At 47.2% G+C, this 13,834-nt stretch overlaps 2 long non-coding RNA genes across 2 annotated transcripts in view; one reads left to right on the forward strand and one right to left on the reverse strand.

Annotated features, from left to right (window-relative positions):
* Positions 1–1,681: 1,681 nt before the first annotated feature.
* LOC146895597 (uncharacterized) overlaps positions 1,682–13,834 on the reverse strand; it is a 37,821-nt gene continuing 25,668 nt past the window's right edge. The window contains exon 2 of the long non-coding RNA XR_015000538.2: positions 1,682–8,867. This is a non-coding gene — a long non-coding RNA (uncharacterized LOC146895597). The remainder of the gene's footprint in view (positions 8,868–13,834) is intronic.
* Positions 8,626–9,947, forward strand: LOC146895598 (uncharacterized). The gene is made up of 2 exons (XR_015000537.2): positions 8,626–8,764; positions 9,759–9,947. It is a non-coding gene; the product is annotated as an uncharacterized LOC146895598 (long non-coding RNA).

The raw sequence follows: 13,834 nt of genomic DNA on the forward strand, positions 1-13,834 counted from the left end.
TCAAGACAGGGTTTCTCTGTGTAGTCCTGGCTGTCCTGAAATTAGCTCTGAAGATTAAGCTGGCCTTGAACTCACAGAGATTCGCCTACCTCTGCCTCCTGAGTGCTGGGATTAAAGGAGTGCACCACCAGTGCCTGGCTTGGAAAATCCTTTTGACTGGAATCATTCTAGATAAGGAAGTGGACCCCTGCTGAAATACTGGGCAAAGTCAAACTGAGTCTTCGTCTTCTTTGGCCTATATCACAGATGTTTAAATATTGCAGCCCCAAGAAGCTGACCGGTCATCCTCTGAATCTTCCAATAAAAAGTCAATACATTTATATTTTTACATAAAATTAGGATTTTTTTCTAACTAAATTATGGTTGTATTTTTGACTACTTTAAAGAATTGTGAGAAATATGAACTCTGGAGTCCAAAATGCCGGTTTCAAGCTTAACTTTTATTACTTAACACTTTTGCACAAACTTGGTAAATTGTTTCTTCTATAAAAGGAACTTGACGCATTGATTGTTCACAGCCTGTCTATTTGTTTTTGATTACAGCTCCTAATTGAGACTATACATGAACCATGTGACATGTTGTAAGTGGTTCAGTAAGTATTATTCTTCTTGAATCTCAAAAAGCAGAAAATAATAAGTATCCTGTTTCTAATTTTTCTGTTTGCTTATTACTGTTTGCTTGCCCTCTGAGCAGGTAAGCGGTGACAAACACAAAGAAACTGATAAAAAGGATTATGAAAAAAATAAAGGTAGATTTATGGGCATCATTGCTATTATTATTATTATCATGCATACAAATCACTAAAGATACTTTGTTCCCCCGTGTTTGGAGGCTGAACTCATTTATCCTCCTACTGTGGAACATCCTGCAGGAGCATCCCTCTGCAATTGGTTGGTGGTGTCATCTGTCTATGTGTTACTTTCATTGGTTAAATAAAGAGATTTGCCTTGGCCTTTTGATAGGACAGCAGCTTAGATAGGCGGAGTAGACAAAACAGAATGTTGGGGGAAAGGAGGTAGAGGCAGAGAGCCGCTGGCATGAAGCTGCCAAGTCAGACATGCTGAATCTTTCCCGGTAAGCCACGACCTCGTGGTTCTACACAGATTATTAGAAATGGATTGAATCAAGATATAAGAATAAGCCAAGAAGAGGCTAGAACTAATGGGCAAGGCAGTGTTTAAATGAATACAATTTGTGTGTTGTTTTTTCGGGGTATAAGCTAGCTAGCTGGGCGGCTGAGAGCCAGGCAGTGGGAAGAAGCCCACTGCTCCTTTTACAGCAGGTTGGGAGCTACACACAGCTGTATTTTAGACACTAAAATGCCTAAGCCTGGACTGAAGAGCCAGAGCTCATCAGAGCTAAAGTGCTCTTAGCCATCAAGTGAAGAAGCCCTTCTCTGCTGGAGAAACCAAGACTCAGGTTGGGCCCCAAGTGGCTTGTTCAAAAGCTCCCATGTGGTGAGCCACAGTGTGAAGACGGGTATGTATGTCATGCCTCCTCATTCAGTAACACTTGCCACCAGAGAGCCTTTGCCGACGATCCTGGAATCTTGGAAAATTCCTCTGGCTTCTGGGTACCCACCTTTCCATAAAACAAGAGATGGCAAGAAGTTGTTGCACACATCTCTATCAGATGCATGCAGATTAGCTAAACCCAAACTGCAGTAAGTGCTCAAGTCTCTGAAGTTTGGCACAATTCATTTATTATTCATAAGACCATCCCAGTGTTACAAAGAAAGATCCTGCTTCATTGAGGAATGATAGGACCCTTCTTCCACATGGTTGGCTGGCTCCGAAATTAACAGGCCATTAATACATGGAGCAGACCAGGAAAAGTTACCTCAGGCCCTGGTCAACTGAGGCATCTCGTCCAGCTTCCTTCTAGGCCCCAGTATGTATGCTACTTACAACCTTCTAGTTCCCTTCACTTTAGAACTCAGCCATGAGCTAAGTGCATTTTCCAATGGAAGGAATCTTTATCTTAGAGTCATTAGCAAGGCGATCTCAAACACTAATGAGAATGAGACTGAAGCTAGAACTGGAATCCACATTTCTTTCGAAGCACGGCTCATCTAATCTAGAGTCATGACCAAGGCAAGACACACCAGGATCGCTTCACGTTGAGTTTTCCAGTCAGTGTTTCGGGACCACTCCAAGCTTCCCGTCTCTCACTTTTTTCTCAAGGCAAACATATTCCCAGCTGCCCAATCTGTGGATATTTATTGACTAACAGGGATGAAAAGCCCAGAGAAAAACAGCCACGCCAACAGCGAGTGCCAGTTTTTGGCGTTTCTCTCACTTCACCTTCTCCGGGTCTGCCAGGGTGGAAACTGAGCCTGAGAACCTTGGCTTTCTTGCTCCATTCTGAGCTTCCAGTGACGCTACAATGTGCTCTTCACAGGTCATCGGAGAGAGTTATCGTTCCACCCCTGGTTCCTCTGGGTTTTCAGAACGGAGTCTCCAAAGCTAGCGGGACGGATAAGCTTTGGTAAAAGCCTGGGGGTTTTTTTGGAAGCTTTTCCAAACAAGCCTTTAGCCTGAAGACCTTTGCCCAGCTGGACATGTTTGCTCCTCAAATGTTCAGCCGGGGCTTGCCGATTACGCCCCTCATCTCCGTGAAATCTTAACTCTTTCATCCACAGTTTTAAGTCCCGTTTAATTCCCAAGGGAGGGTGAGCTCCTCAGGCTTATATTTACAAGAAATCCCAATGAATGTGTCAGTTTGTGCTTGGTTTTCACAGAGAAAAGGTCCCTTGAGGAAATGCACTAGAGAGGGGTCATGTCACTTGGACAATATCAGCTCAGCAGTCTAAGGGTGCCAAAGCATTTCAGGAGAGCACAGGGTTTTCCCCCCCTCCAGCTCTTATACCCGCCCCCCACCGTGCCTGCTGTTAATGCATTGCTAATTAGAGTCCTTGAGGGTTGCCTCTGGACACATTTATTGTGAGCTTTGAGGAAGAGTTTGGAACACAAAACGGGTGTTACACACTGGAAGAGATTTCAGTCGCAAATGGATTAAACAGGATGTCTGTTTGCCAGAGCCCTGGAGGGATGTGGAATGGGGATCTCCAGAGCCCGGGGAACAAACTTCGTTAAGGATACTTGCTTTGGTGACTTTGCTCTGAAAACCCGGGGAGGGTACAGGACTCCTTGCTAAGGGTCTGGAGTGTGGGGGACACCCTGCCGTCCTGAAAGCAGAGGCAGAGGCAAGGAAGCAAGAGTAGGGTTCAGATTCTGTGGCCTCCACACACACACACACACACACACACACACACACACACACATACACACCCTGAGCAGGTCCAGCCACCTCCAGCATAAATGCATCAGATAAGCTTCAGGACTTTCTGAGTAACTGACTGCAAGGGTGCCCCTGGAAACAGCAAGGAGGGAGCTGGAGACTTGGCGCAGTGATTAAGTACACAGACTGCTCTGCCGAGGACCTGAGTTCAGTTCCTAGCACTCACATTAGGCAGTTCACAACTGCCTGGAAGTCCAGTTTCAGGGAGATCAAATCCTTCTGGCCTCTGAGGGGGCTTGCAACCCCCCCCCATATATACATATACACACAATTAAAAAATAAGATCAATTGTTAAAGAAAGAGCAGGCAAATCCCCCGTGTAGAAGTTTAGCAAGGGATAGTGAAAACCAAGTCCAAGTCAGGCAATGCAAGGCAGGAAGACAGGGATAGAGTTAGCAGAAAGAAGACAGGATCTCACATATCACATAGTCTGTGATCCTAAATAAAGATTTTAGAGCAGTGTAGAAAGTTCTAAATTTGGAGTTAGGCTCCTATTGCTCAGATCACCTCAGTAGCTATGGTCTTTTGTTTCCTGGCCCATCCTCTAGGTTGGCCTCCAACTTGCTATGTAGCTGAAGATGATCTTAAACTTCTGGTCTTTCTAGCCTGATTCCCAAATCCTGGGACAGTGAGCTTGCGGAGTGTGTGTGTGTGTGTACTCTTGCATGTGCATGCTCGCTTGTACAGGTGTGTACAGCTGTATGTATACGTGTGTGTACCTACATATAGAGGCCGGAGGTAAACCTCTGGTGGTGTTCCTCAGGAGCCATCCATCTTGTTTCTAAAGGCATCCATCTTGTTTCTCTCACTGTGACCCAGAGCTCATCGGTTAGGTTAGCCTGGCTGACTAGCAAGCTCCAGGTATTCGCCTGTCTCAGCCTCCTCACCTGTAGAAACACGAGCTCAAAACACTATAGCCCACTTTAAAAAAAAAATGTTGGGTTTTTTTGTTGTTGTTGTTTCATTTTTTTTTTACATGGGGATCAAACTCAGGTAACCATGCTTGTGTTTCAAGCACTGGACAGTCCTCGATATCTCCCCAGACCCATAAAATGGACATTTTGTTCAAAAGTCCCTGCTTCATGTAGTTATGAAGACTAAATTAAATAATATTTATGGAAAGTTCATGTTCTGAACCTGGCATGAAAGAAGAACTGAATCGATATTTACTGCAACTTAAATCTTTAATTTAAGTAAGATTTTTATGCAGACCTTCATTCCTTCTGTGTTCCCCAAACTGGTTCGCCCTGATCTCCCTCTCAGAAACACTGGTTATCACCAGGAGCCGCAAGGAGCACCTTATCTCTGGAAACAATAGAAGCTGGCTCCCATGTTTCTTTTCACACCAAGTAAAGTGGTTTCAAAATGCTGGGAAAAGCCAGAGCCAAAATAGATCACCCCAAACTAGCCCTGCAACCCCCTCTCTGTCTATCTGGTGTGTCTGCTTGTCTGTCTCTCTCTCTCTCTCTCTCTCTCTCTCTCTCTCTCTCACACACACACACAGACACACAGACACACACACACACACACACACACACACACACGAACTTTTAAACCTTGGCAATGAGACAAGAGAAGAAGAAGGGGGTGTAGAAAACAAAGCCAAAGCAGCCCCGCCTCCCACTGGCTCTATCTGCTCACTTCACAAACACAGGGTGTGCTGTCAAAAGCGCCTTGGGCAAAGTTTGTACTTTACTTGAATTCTCACTCGTGTTTACCAAGGTAATAAACCGGTCCTCCACTGCTCCAGGTGTAAAGCTATTATGAAAAGGCCTATTTGTCTCTCACCCCACCTCAGATGCACAGTTCTTGGGACACTCCGAGCACCAGGAAATTTATTTACAGAGAGAGGCACCCAGACTCAGCAAGGAGAGGCTCTAGGCTCCAGGCTGCAGAGATGCCGAGGCCTGTCCCTATGCAAGCAGCCCCTGCATGCCCCGGTGGTGGTCTTTCTCTCCCTCCCTTTCCACTGATGACACGTCAGACACCTGCACTTGTCCCCTTACCCTGACAGATAACCCAAGCTGCCAGGCACCTTCCAGAAGCCTTTGCAGTCTCCGTTTAGACACGTTCCATTGCCTTCAGCTCCCTTCCCTAATTTTTCCAATCAGCTCATCGCCAACACCTTATGTTCACTTGGATCAGGGCAGATACGCACAGTAGCTATGGACACCTCAGCCTTAATGCCCTGCCTGAAAACCTCCAGAAGCTCCCCGCCCTGCCCTTCTGCAGAGGCTGATCACACCCTCCCTGTCAGGTTATCTGAGGCCTAGGCCGAGTGGGAGGAAACTTTCACCCAAATCTCTGACAGAGCTAAATGGCCCGGAACCCACTCGAAATCGTCGGTCGACCAAAATCTTGGCACTCGGGGCAAGAAGGAATGTATGGAAAAGGGCAGGCTTGGAATGCCAAGGCCATTAGCTGAGGCAAGTGGGAGACTTACAGAGGGGATCAGAGATGTTGCTGACTTCAGACCCCTCTGGCAGACCACCCAGAAACACAGAAGGCATCCATCGGTAGCACGCAGTCAGCTTAGTGGCTGTTCTCTGCCCTGGTTACAGTCTACCAACCCCTCCCTGCGTGGATCTTCTAATTCCTTCACAACTGGGGTTCTCATATTTCCTGAGCCCTTACTAGGTGAGAGAGCTAAGCCAGGGTGGGTGTGGGGTGGGTGTAGCCCGTATTGTAGGCACTCAATAAATATCTTTGAACCCTGAATTAATTCCAGCACTGCTGCTTCAAAAGTTTTTCTCTCACAGGATTCTTAACCCCTGTGAGCTCAAATCTAGTACCTATGAAAATTGAGATCACAACAGGAGCAAAATGAAGAGCCCTCTGTCAACTGAACACTGCTTGACACAAGGCAGGGCACCGGACTAAGAATCTGGGGTCTCATGCCTTCCCACCAGGCTTCCCAGTCAGCGTTCCCCTCACCTAACCTAGAAATTCAGTATCACACCCATTCGCTGAGCAATGACTAAGCACACCGTGTGAGGCAATACATAGAACCTTTCTCTGTCCTCGTGGTACTGAGTGGATGAGGAGCAAGACTGGGAAACAGACATCCCACCAGGAAAGGCTCCATTTTTGAGCATCTACTATTTGGTCCCACACTCACGACTTCCTGAGGTCCAATCGCTATCCAGGGGGTGGTTGTTGGCACGGGGGCTGGAGGGGGGGGATTGTTTGCTGGGCAGGTAAACACAATGAGTCAACACAGATCCCTTCTCGTTCCTGTGACAGTCCTGGTTGGGCATGTCAGTTGCTGGGGCAACTCTACCGAACTTAGTCGTTCAGGAGCCCGACTTTCTTTCATCTTGTGCCTCCACTCTTCCCCAGGGCCTTGTCATTACCTGGCAGGAGGTGAACCTCATAGGAACGGGCACAGAACATTGTCACAGACAGCTGCATTGCACACTTCCAGTAGAATTCTAGCAACTTAGCACTTAGGCTCACCTAACTAGAACGGATTTGAAGTTGGGCGGTGGTGACGCATGCCTTTAATCCCAGCACTCGGGAGGCAGAGGCAGGCAGATCTCTGAGTTTGAGGCCAGCCTGGTCTACAAAGTGAGTTCCAGAACTGCCAAGGCTACACACAGAAACCCTGTCTCGAAAGAAAGGATTTGAAATGATCCGCCATGTTCCCAAGAACACACAGTCATCCGGAGAGAGCTAACTGATGCTCATTGCAAAGACAGCGAGAGAGAAGACAGAATCCTTGCCCTCAGAGAGCTTTGTGTCTGGGGTGGGGGGTTCGGGGTACGATGAACAGGCCATTGCGTAATAGCAACGCATCCCCCATAATATGGAGATAATAAGAGAGGGGTGCCACAGTGCCTAGAGTGGCAGGCCCCTGTTTTAGATGGAGAAAGGTTTGATCTGACCGAATGACAGGCAACGGAGACCCATATGAAAACAAGGTAAGGGAGGGTACAAAGGCCCTGAGGGGAGCTGAGGGGAGCCAAGGGTAGCGGGACTTGCTGTGGAAGATGGGAGAGCACAGCACTGGAGAAGGGCCAAGAAGCTAGGGAAGGACCATACTGTACAGCGCCTAAGAAGCCAGGTGAAAAAATAAACAAATAAAAGAATTTCAAACTCAGACTATGTGTGTGTTCCCACGTCCACCTCGACAATATATTCATTAACCTCATCCCTGCCCTTCTCCAGCTTTACCACAAATCCAGGTTCCCACACCAGCAGGCTTCTAGCTGGGAAGAAACATCACGATGCTGGAAGACAAGCAAAATGGAAAAGCTGGGAGGAACTTTTCCTTTACTACCTCAACAGAAGGGCTCCTTCACCAGGGTTCTGTCATCTTCGTGGCTCCTGCTCCTGTCGGAGCCCACCATGGCCCAGCTTTCGCTAGAAGGTTCTAGACTCTGGTCTTCAATTATGTGACCTTCTTTCTTTGTCCCACTGGCCTAACAAACTGCCCACGGAATAATAATAACTCTTCTTGCTATCTTCTCACTCTTCCAATCACCTGTGTAGCCACGACTTAACTGCAAGTCCTTCTGTATAGACATAGGAAGCGGCTTCAGTTCCTTAGCTGGACCCTAACGACTGGTGTAAAGCTCATGGCTTTGGAAAAGACCCAAAGCATGAGGTGCCAGGTCCACACTCACCAGATAGGTTTTCTACTTACTGCTGCTGCAACCATACATGTTTATTAGGTGCAGGTTCAGACATCAGAAGCCTGACTCTCACTGAGATAAAAATGCAATGAATGGAACTGAAGAATCTGTTTGCCAGGCTGTCAGGGCTGCCCCAGCTCTTGGTTCATAGTCCTCCTGCCTGATCTTTCAGCTAGCAATGGGGGTGGAACCCTCTTGAGATGCCACCACTCGGCTCTGACTCGGCCGGTCACTGTTCATGAATGCTGGTCATGGCGTTGGTGTTACACACACAGCCCACACATGTTCCCCTTTGAAACCAGCTGCCACAGGCCCGATTCGATCTGGAACTTTAATTGACCCTTGTCATGTGACGTAACACATTCAAAGGTCCCGAAGATTAGGACAGGGGCATTTCTGCGAAACCTGGTTCTGCCCACAGGATCACAGCTACGTGAGCTGATAACGGGGAAGGGGGTCAGCAGGTTTGCTAAAGATGACAGCAGCGTGGTACTTTATGCCGTGAGGACCTATGCCCGTGAGCTGAAATGAAAGCAGCGACAAGAGTCCTTGGGTATCTTGGCTCCAAGATTTTTCTCTGGAGATGCTTGAAGCATGACTTGCCGATGGCTCAGCCCCGTCTCTTGCTTGCCGTGCCTGGGGATGAGATGACAGGACCCAGCTCCTGTTTGTCTCTCACTCAGGGTGGCACGTAGGTTTCTTGTTTTCCCAGAAGAAGGTTCGCTGTGGCGAGGGGAGTGGGTGAAGGCAAACTGTTGGCGGCTGCACGTGAGGCCCATCAGTTGCATTGCAGAGACAACTGGAGTTGATGCAGGCACCCTTTCCAAGTGTAAGCAAACGCCTCCTGCCGCCAGACGATGTGTTATTCAGTGAGGTTCTGGTGAGGGTTGTTGAGAAGCTGAGATGCCTTCTGTAACTCTATCAGATGGGTCCTGGGAGGAGAAGGAGGGAGGAGGGAGACTTACTTCACTGGCAAGTTGACTTCTAAACTGGTGTGAGTCCCAGAAGGCCCTTGCTCCTGGCTCCCCAGGAAGAGATCCACAGAGAGGTGGTGGGTGATGGCACTCTGTGGGAGGATAGCCCATGGGAAGAACCCACAGTGCCGATTCTAAAGGAATGACTGCTGAAACAGAGCCACAAAAAGGTGGCAAATGGTGACAGTAGGGTGGGAGAAGAGGCCCTGAACAGTGCCCACAGCATAGACTCCCAAACAACAACCTGTGCCCAGTTAACCCACTTCTGAGTGTTAGGATAAGTTTGAAGAGGGCAGAGTTTAAGTATAGATAGGATGGTTTCTCTATTTTGAGCAGCCTTTATGGAAATGACTGCCTTAATCTGCCTCTTTGTACTGGAATTCACATGCACACATGCACACATGTCCTCTCTCTCTCTCTCTCTCTCTCTCTCTCTCTCTCACACACACACACACACACACACACACATTCACACCGTGTGACCTAGGCAGAGTAAGATAAGGAAATCTTTGTCAGTCTCATCTGTGCAGAGGAACATCTGTCTTTAGGGGCCTGGGCTGGGGGTGAACGTTCTGGTAGGTACATCCAAGAGACCTCAGTTCTGTCCTCGGTTCTGAAGCTTGAGAAACCATTGCCGAGTCCTGGGAACTTCTCTCAGGAATCTTTGGGGCAGGCACCTGTCAAGGAGACATGTCTTGACTGGGTGGCTCCAAATACTGCTGTCGGTTGGGAACATTTGTTTGGAAGGATCTACGCTATAAAATTGTGGTTAGGCAACATGCAGACGATGGCATAATTGTGTCTTACCAGCAAAGATGTATTGCCCTGGAAACGTTTCTTTTTTTATAGGCACTTTTTGGTTCCTGAGAACGTTCAAGAAATAAGAAGCATTAAATCACTCACAAATGGACAAAGGCAAGCCGGAGACTCAGGAATGAATGATATCACACTTAGAAGAAAACTGTGGGTTGGAGGACATTGACTTTGTGCCTAAAACATGTGTTATCTATAAAAAAATTAAAATTTTAATATACAGAATCAGTATAATTTCAGCTCCTCCCCCCAAATCAGACAGAACAAGGAAACTACTGTGAAATTTAGATTGTACTCAACTCCCTATCATGAAACTTTCTCAGCCACAAATGTTAGATATTTTCTACATCTTCCTCAAGAAAGAAGAATAATAATTAGAGACCTTTTAAGGTGATAAGTTATGACTTGGCCAATCAAGAAAGGTCAGGGTTGGTTGTGATGTTGCTGTAGATATCAATAGGTCAGGCTCAAGCACATGAGGAAGTCTCCGCTCATATCCATTTTTTGTCTCCAGATTTCTCTCCGATTTGCTAGTGAGTAGGGTTATGTTTCTATAGCTGACTCTTGTCCTTTACTCAGCCATTGTGAAACGCGAGCATATGGCCCTGGGTGATGGCTGGGTTTCAGCATAGATTGCCACCACACACCACCGTCTACCCATCAGCAAGCTCTTCTTGGTTCTGTACCATTTGCATTTCTTAAGCATTTGAAAACTCTGGCCCCTCAAGTTTTGGTTAAACTACATGCTGGGGAAGGAGCCGATCAGGTGTTACTGCTTCCAACCTAATCCTTCCTTTGATGGAGTCCCGAGAGAGGCGGCATATGTGGAGTTGCCCTTGGAACTTGAAGAGATCAGGCCCTTCAAAGGAGCAATGACATATGGCTATAGGAAGCAAGAATTCCTTCTTTGATCTGCATTTGGTTTCCCTGCGACCTTGGCCACACTGTTGTGTGTTATGTTTTTCATGCTGGGGATTTTCTGGCCCGAGTGAGTATCAGAGAACAAACAAAAAGCTTATAGGAAGCTGAGTTTAATGCTCCCTTAGGAGTCGAACACGTGGAGGAGGTTGCATTAGCACAGATTCTGAGGGACAGGTGGCATTCAGCTGACTGAAAGGGAAGCGTGACCTCAGAGGAGGGCATGTTGTGTGGGGATGCCCTTGTCTGAACTTCAGACTTCATGTGCAATGTGGAAGGTGATTACACCACTAATCCAAAAAACTCCTGCGAAGCCAAGTGGCACACTGAGTGGTACAGGCTGCATTTCTCCACACAGCTGCCCACGGGCGCTGAGATACGGAGAGCAGGGCCAAGATACACACTCAAGGTTTGGGGGTGAGCATCCTTCTCTGCTGTTCCACACTGCGTGCAAAAGGTGAAAGCAGGCTAGAAGCAAAAGTGTCTACCGCTGCGGCTCACATTCTTCCTCCTGAACCTGATCTGCAACTCCAGAGGCTTCAGATGGAAAATTCTAGTTTGGCTTGGTGTCATGGCATATGCTGATCCTGGCACTTGGGAGGTGGAAGAAGAATTATAATTTTGAGGTCTGCTTCAGTCACAGAGTGAGATCTTTTCTTCAATAAATAAATAAATAAATAAATTGAAAATACAAAAGGAAGGGAAAAAGTGAGGAAGGGGGGAAACTGTAGTTTGATCCTGAGCTAACTAAGCAGCATGCTGAGCAGCCTGTAGCCTGCTGGCCCGAGGTCTTCTCTCTTTGCCAGAACCTGAACAATATGACTCTAACCAGAGGACCTAGCCCAACTGGGCCTGTGGCATTGAGAGGGCCATCCACCCTAGTCCAACTGACCAGAACTCGGGCCATCTATTCCTAGGAAATTGCCAGCTCACCCAACACCTCTCTCAGTTCTGAGGATCTCAGTTATTGAAGACACAGTCACTCAGACACCCTGCAAGAAGACAGCATTACTGAGGAGAGAAGCAACATGGAGCCAAGCTACTCCCAAGCACACCGACAGTCAAGTGAAAGACTCTGGACCTTGTCGTGTCACGTGGCACTTTCTCTGAGGGGCTTCTGCATATACTGGAGAGATGCAGAGTAATTCCCATGGCAGAAGAATGAAGCTCGCCAATGTCTGATTTAATAACTTCTGGGAGGGGACCTATGAGGCCACCATTACCGTTCTTGGCAGAAACAGCATCCATAAAAGCCCAGGAGTGAATATCTGCTTCTTTAATGTTTCAGAAGAAGAACACACACCTAAAGAGACAAAACCAACAGCGAAGCCCCACACATTTGCTCTGTCTGGTTGCTGTTTCACTCTATTATGTTGACCACATGCGTAACCCTTAGTCTTCCAAGCAGTCATGCGACAGTGTATGGACATGATGGAGGATGGGACGGAGAATGGGACAAAGGATTCGTGGTGGAGAAGAATTGCATCTGTTGGGGTCCTGTGGGCCCTGAGGCTCACAGAGGCTGGTTAAGCTGATGAGAATCACAGTAAGTCACGGCTAGCATGGGGCTCTGCCTGGAAATTTCAGGTATCCTACCTATCCTGGGCTCCACAGAACACCCTATCTTTAGGTCACAGGAATTGTAGGAGCCTCCACCCATCCCCCACCATGTCTACTCTGAGACCTTTCACCTAAGCAATCCATCCATTTGGATCAACAATACAACCCAAACCAGAAATTCTCAAGTAGAGGCATTTTTGTTTGTTTGTTTGTTTGTTTGAGGAGCATCTGGCAGTGTCTGGAGACATATTAGGGTATCCCAGTGGGGAGGAAAAGGTGGACATCACTTTTCCTGAGGGTATATATCAGAAATACTTGCAGAACATTTGAAACTGTACAGAGCGGCACTCATCACAAATCATTGTATCTCAGTCAGCCATCGCTGTCCTGACGGTGGGAAACCCAAACCCTGAGAAAGAATGAAGAAAAAGCCTTCAGCCCCACGTGACATGCCCAAAGAGAGCTGTGTCTCCTTTCTTAAGCCAACTATGAGTATTTTACCAGTGGGTTTTTTTCCTTCTACCAAAATAAGGGTCTGCCATTCAGAGATGGAGAGAGAAATCAAGGTAGAGGAAATAGTTGACTGCGAAAGGTCCCTCATAAAATCTTGAGAACGAAAAGTCTATTCTCTCCCCCCGCCAATGCCAAGCTGAGACATTTCCTACGTCCCCATGATTTGCTCTCCTTAGACCAGCTCTGCTCAAAGCCTTTTCTGACTCACTGATTCAACACAATGTGGCCTGGAACCACTCACTGACACAGGCCTGCTTATAGCCTATCCTAGGACAAAACTAGAAGACTTGCAGGCCGACACAGGCAGCCGCTACTTAATGCTTCAGTCTGCAGGGGCGGATCCATGCCTGTGGCAGAGGTGTGCTCTGCCTGCCTGCCTGCCTGTCTGTCTCTGTTGGTCTCTGTCTCTCTCTGCCTCTCTCTCTCTCTCTCTCTCTCTCTCTCTCTCTCTCTCTCTCACACACACACACACACACACACACACAACTGGAAATGAACTGACATCATAGAAGCCCTCAAGTCTTCAAATACTGAAAATAAAGAAGTCTTAGAACTGAAAGATTTTATTTTCTTTTCTCTTTTTCATAGCTTGTTCTGTTGATGTTTGTTTTGTTCTGTTTCTCCGCCAGTCAGTGGAACAGGGATTGTCAGGGAAACTTCCTAGGGTCTGTGGTTTCATTTTCAGGGTCTACGATTTGGTTGGAGCTTCCTTAGACCTTCATAGAGTCTGCGAGAGTATTACGTATCCTAATCCACTGTTTATTGTCCGTGTAGACACAGGAAACGCTCAAGCAGTATTTATTGAGCAGAGTAATTCCTGTGACATGTTTATCCAACGAGTGCTGTCTGGACACAAACAGTAGAGCCAGGAGAGCCTGGAGCAAGAACAAGGCAGTTTCCTCCCTAGACTGCTAACAATCCGGCTGGGGACCTGAATGAACCAATAGTTTTCTCCCCTCAGAAGCATCCCTTGAATTCACTGGGAGACCCAGCTCTCTCTGATTGAGTTCTTTTCCTACAATATCCTTGCATTTTTGTCAAATGGCTACTACTTATTCAGCACCAAGATCAGATGCCACTGCCTTCCAAACACCTCAGAAATCTCTCTAGGTAACGAGGAT

This window comes from Myodes glareolus, chromosome 2 (genome assembly GCF_982192425.1).
Source record: "Myodes glareolus chromosome 2, mMyoGla1.1, whole genome shotgun sequence".
Lineage (NCBI taxonomy): Eukaryota > Metazoa > Chordata > Mammalia > Rodentia > Cricetidae > Myodes > Myodes glareolus.